Source organism: Beta vulgaris, chromosome 6 (genome assembly GCF_026745355.1).
Source record: "Beta vulgaris subsp. vulgaris cultivar EL10 chromosome 6, EL10.2, whole genome shotgun sequence".
Lineage (NCBI taxonomy): Eukaryota > Viridiplantae > Streptophyta > Magnoliopsida > Caryophyllales > Amaranthaceae > Beta > Beta vulgaris.
The window spans coordinates 25,947,192-25,953,191 of NC_079207.1; positions in this window are offsets into that span (position 1 = coordinate 25,947,192).

A 6,000-nucleotide genomic window follows, 5' to 3' on the forward strand; every position below is an offset into this window, starting at 1 on the left:
AAATTTTGACCTATATATAAAAATAATTATTCAAACTTTTTTTTTTTAATAAAGTATTTCTAATGCAAAATTTATAATAATAACGTGTTTCAAAAATTAATTTTAACACAACGGATAAGTAGAGGTGATCATTTTGGCCCGGCCCATTTTTGGGCAGAATTTTTCGGCCTACGGGCCGGGCAGCAGGGTCCGGTCGGATTTTTTTTGGCTTTGGGCAAGCCAAAAATGACTTCTTAGTCTATCTTTTGGCCTGACCCGTTTTGGCCCGCAAAAGCCCGCTAATTTAGGCCCGAAATAGCGGGCTTTGGACACAAAAATTCGGCCCGAATTTAGGCCCGGCCCGACCAATGGGCAATTTTGTTGTCGCAGCCCGAGCCGAACCCTGCCCGGCCCATGATAACCTCTACGAATAAGTAGTAGTTCAATTCAAAGAAATTTATTTAAATAACTTGCTAGTTAGGCGCCTAAAAGTTGTAAAGGGGACTAGTCAGATGTTTCATTGTTTCATTCAGCCAATGAGTGGAGTATTTGGTTTCTACTATACCTTTATATATGCTTTCAATGAAAGGTCCATGAGAAAAGAACTATGGTAATGCTTTTATTGTTAGTTGATAAAGGTGAATCTGAACCTCAACCCCAAGATTATTTTGAGGGTGGTAATGCTGCTGCTGATGTTTCTAGTTCTATTATCGCGACCACCCAAACTAGTGAAAGGAAGAACATTTCTGAAATTGTTCTGTATGATGGGTCACAGAAGCTGGTTTTCAGAAAATTAAACCAACTATCTACCTTTGTAGTTCCTTGCTTTGCTTTACTTAAGATTGATGTGGGTGTTAGAGTTGATGGTGATCAAATTATTGCCTCTCATAAGTTTAGGCCTGATGACTGGTTCGACTCTGCGTATTCTAAATGTGAAACTTCCGGGAACAATTATCGTATTCGGGTGTTTGTGGCATGGAATCATGCAAGGAAGTTTCTTCCGAAATATTCAGTATCTGAATATTGATGATGATTCCATAAAAGTGTCCAACAACGAAAGGCCAAGAAGCAAACATGTTAAGAATGGCAAGGTTGGTTGGTGCTTAGCTTGTTTCTATTATTTACGATTTTAAAATTAATTCGTTTCTTGCTAGATGATTTGTGTATTGAATTGAAATGCACTCAATTTTTGACTTTTTGTTTCGGCCACACCTCAGAAGTTTGACGCGCAATCAGAATTGGTAGAAACCGCAGCAAGAGATTAAATAATAAAAATATTTTAACCTATTGTTGCGATTTCTTGAAGAACCAGTAGCAATAGGTATTTTTAGTGAAGAAAAGACATGCAAAGTTTACAATATTAGTGCGTCGTTTCTATCATTCATTCGCACATCACCTTTCTTCTCTCCTTCCTTTACCCTTCCTCTCTCTCACTCCAACGCTTCCAATCCAACCACCCTCATTCTCTCCTTCCTCACCTCCTCCATCGTCTCTGATTCCTTCACCATCTCGAATTCCTCAATTTCCTCCACCGCTCTTGATTGTCTCACCTTGTCTGTCACCTTTCGACCATCTCGATCTTCGTCTCTCGAACCATAATTTAGGCTACGAAGCGAACTTAAGGTGGGCGGAGCTTGACGCAGCAACTTGAGGTAAGCTGAGCTTGACGTCGGAGATCGGAAGAAACACCAAGGACTTCAGGTGTGTTCCTTGCCTCGTCGCTTGAAGAACACTAAGATATGGATTAGTTTGCTGCTTAAAGAACGTTAGGGATGAGAAGGAACGTCCGGATCTGGAATCCCCAAGATCTATAATTTTCATTTTTTTTTTTCTTGATTGTAATCGTCATGGACGAATTTTGTGTGTGTGCAGACAAGGGTATTTGATTTTTTTTACAGTAATCTTCATTTGTTTTTGTTTTTTTTTTTGTTTGTAGAATTATGTTTTTGTTGGATCTGGTATTCAGTTTGTTATGCTCGACTTCTTTTGATAATGTAATTGAACAAATCCTATGATGAGTAATTTTCAAGTTTTCAAGCTCTAATTTTGCGTTGAATATCCTTCCATCGTGATAACAACAATACATTTATCTTTTAAAAAAAATTTGCCTTAAATTTGTTGCTGCGGTTTCTACCCAAAATCGCAGCAATAGGCTAAATTTTTTTATTAAAAAAGTGCATGTTGCTGCGGTTTTGGGTAGGAACCGCAGCAATAGGTTGCTCTATTGTTACGGTTAAAAAATGCAGCAATAAATAATTACCTATTGTTGCACCCTTAGTTGCAGCGCGGCCTAAACCGCAACAATAAACCACTCAATAACCACTGCAATTCAATGTTTTTCTACTAGTGAAAGGAGCTTCCAGATTTTAAAACTAAAAAAACATATACAATATTACTGCGATGTCACGCACGCATCGCGTGCAAATAAACTAGATTGTTTGGGAAATATGTTAGAAACTACCTTCAAAAGAAATGTTATAAGAAGCATTATTTTTAAATAAAAATGTTGTAAGAAACTACCTTTGGCCGGAATCGTTTTTGATGTTGATTTTTTTTTTTTACTTATTATTTTGCTTTTCTCTTTCCTCCCGTTTCACACAAATTTTCTTTATCTTTTAATAATTGGTAAATTAAATTGCTTCACAAATTTCACTGAGAATGAAAGGGGTTGAAGGGAAAAAAATAAGAGCTCAAGTCAAAAAAAAGGTGGCTGATTGTTGGAATTTCACCAAAGAAAGCTTCTTACCACCACCGTTTTTTTTACATGACCCATTTTGAATTTGGATATTATTAATTACATGTGTAACTTCAACTATTTTTTATGATTTGTACTTGATGAAAAATATAGTCATGTGCTATCTTGTTAGATTCGTCTCAATGTATATATTTTCATAATATCAATTTTTTGTAATTTTTTACTTATTCAATATTAGATGTATAAAGGTTCAAATAGTATATTGGTATATATGTGTGCCCAAGAAAACGGGTCAACTAAAAAAAATTGAGGAAATACATATTCCCTCCTATTACAAATAGTTATTACACTTTTGATAGGAACAATCCCAACTATGGGCGTTCCGCTATTTTCATTCCCAACTAACTATTATTTGTGAACAGTCTCAACTATGCATCATTTGTCATAAAAATTAGTCTCAGCAGGTTAATGACATGCTACAACAGGTAAAACAAAATCTCCCCTCATTTTCTCTCTGCTTAGGTGGGTTGTTAGTCATAATTTCTCTCCTCTCTAATCTGTGTGATTGTTGCTACTGTTTCCTTGTGGTTGTTGTGAAGTTGGCTCGCCGGCATTTAGGCGAGGCTGCCTCTGGCCACCTCCCTGGCTGAGCCCCTTGCTTAAGTTGAAATGTCCTAAAAACTAATCTTTGCATTATTCTGGTTTTAGATTTCTGTAAATTTTCTTCACCATCTGTTGATGTTTTAGAGTTGTGGAAGCATTTGATTTTTTGATTCTTGTGTTTGTTAGGTTAATTAAATTCATTGATGTGAGCATGTGGCTTTACTAGGAAAGATTGAGATTTGATCTTCTCTCAATTCTCAAAGCTTTGCAAAGTTATCAGGCAAGCTTTTCAAGGTATGCTTTGTCCACTATTTTCCATTCATCCAGCCTAATTACCAGCCGAGTGTCGAGTGGAGTGGTATGTGAAAACTGTAATATTACTTTTAGAGGTTCATGTAAGTAGGAATTATTTTTTATTGCTAAAAACTGTAGTTCTAATGGATTTCTTTTGATGTCCTTTACTAATACTTATGCTTGCCAGATCGCTAATATTGGTTGGTTCAAACTCAAATGAACAGCAGTTACACCAGCGCTCTCATGAATCGTTTACAACATTTCTTTCCAAATTACTACACTCTACCACCATTATATAATGGGGGAAGGTGTTGTGCATGTTATATAGTAGTATTTCTCATGTCGATGTGTGTTCTGAGTTGCATTCTTTGCTCCAGCTTGGCAAAGGAGGAGGGCGGCAGGGGAGGGGCATAGCATGGGAGGAATAATGGTGGCAAGGGAGGAGAAGGCAAATTGGTGGTAGAGAGGAGAGAGAAAGAGGAAAAAGGAAAAAACAATTTAAACTTTGAAGAAAAATTTTAACCCGTTAAATAAGTAACCAGTCAATTGAGACTGTTTTTATCAAACATGTCCCAAAGTTGGGATTGCTCATAAATAATCCATAGTTAGGAGTTTAGGACTGAAAATGTCAGGTTGCTCATAGTTGATATTGTTCTTATCAATTTTTTCTTTTTAGTTTTGTATTTGTAAAAACTATAAAAAAACATACATATACGATGAATCAAACAAGATCCCACATTATTATGTTTTTATTCATGTATAAGTCACAACTATAGTCAAATCGAAATTTTTGTATAGTTTAAAATGTCAGTATAACAATTTTTTAAACGGTTTTTTCACCATATACCCCTGACAATTTTTTTTTTGCACCGAATACCCTTTCAACTTTCCAAATTCATCATATACCACTCACTATTCGAAAAATACATCAACTTACCCTTTTGACTAACGGTGTTAGATTTCCGTTAGTCATTAGGCCATAATCCTCTCCTAATCCCAATTAACTACCTAAACCCTAAATCCTAAACCTAATTAATCAAAAAACATAACCCTAAAATCCCACTAACCCCTACCCACCCCCATCCTTAGCCCACAGCCCACCACCCTATCCCCAGCCCACAGCCTACCACCCCATCCCCAGCCCACAGCCCACCACCCGCCTAACCCTAACCAGCACCACTGCACCACCACCTGACCCACCACCATCCCCTAACCCTAACCAACACCACTTCACCACCACCTGACCCACCACCATCCCCTAACCCTAACCAACACCACTTCACCACCACCTGACCCACCACCACTCCTGGCCGGATTTTCACACCTGACCCCACCCCCCCACCAGATTTTCGCACTTGACCCCCACCCCACCGAATTTTCGCCCCCCCCCACCTCTCCTCTGTTTCGCGAACCCCACCTCACGGATTTTCGCACCTGACCCCCACCCCCACCGGATTTTCACACCCCCACCCCCACCTCTTCTCTGTTTCGCCGGACCCCACCTCACGGATTATCGCACCTGACCCCCACCCCCACCGGATTTTCGCACCCCCACCCCACCTCTCCTCTATTTCGTCGGATCCCACCCCACGAATTTTCGCACCTGACCCACATCGCCACCGGATTTTCGCGGTCTCTGTTTCGCTCGCGATGTGGGGGAGGGTTTAGGGTGTGATGTGGTGGTTTTGGTTCAGGGATATGGTGATTTGCTGTGACCGGAGTTCTCGTTGGTGGGGTGGGGTTGTCGGGGAAAGGGAATGGGGTTGCGATTGGGGTGGGGGAAGGGGTGGTAAGTGGGCGATTAGGGTAGGTTTAGGGTTAGAGGGGAGATTAGGGTAGGGTTTAGGGTTAATTAGGCTAGAGGGGGTTAGGGTTCAGGTTAGTTAACTTAGGTTAGGAGGGGATTAGATGTTAATGATTAACAGACGTTAACGTCGTTAGTCATTAAGAGTAAGTGGATGTATTTTTTGAAAAATGAAAGGTATATGGTGAATTTGGAAAGTTGAAAGGGTATACGGTGCAAAAAAGAATTTGCCAGAAGTATATGGTGAAAAAACCGTTTTTTAAAAGAAAACATAGAGTACATCTTTTTAGTAAGATTCTTGTTTTTTTAAAAAAAGTAATTATTTAAGATAATTCATATCCTTTCTGTGATCACAAATTATTAGAATAGACAATCTAATTTTAACAAAATTAGACGAATCTAAAACTGGATTTTTCTAACAAGTCCATTCCATTTCACTCTAACCCAACACTATAATAATCACCCCTTCTCTTCTCCTTCCTTTTTTTTTTCTTGATTATCGAACTACAACATATAATTTCAAAAAACTAACTCGTAGTATTACCGAACGGATTAAACTAGACACTAAATGGATTAAACTAATCACTGAATGAATCAAAGAATGTCATTACTGAATAGATTAAAC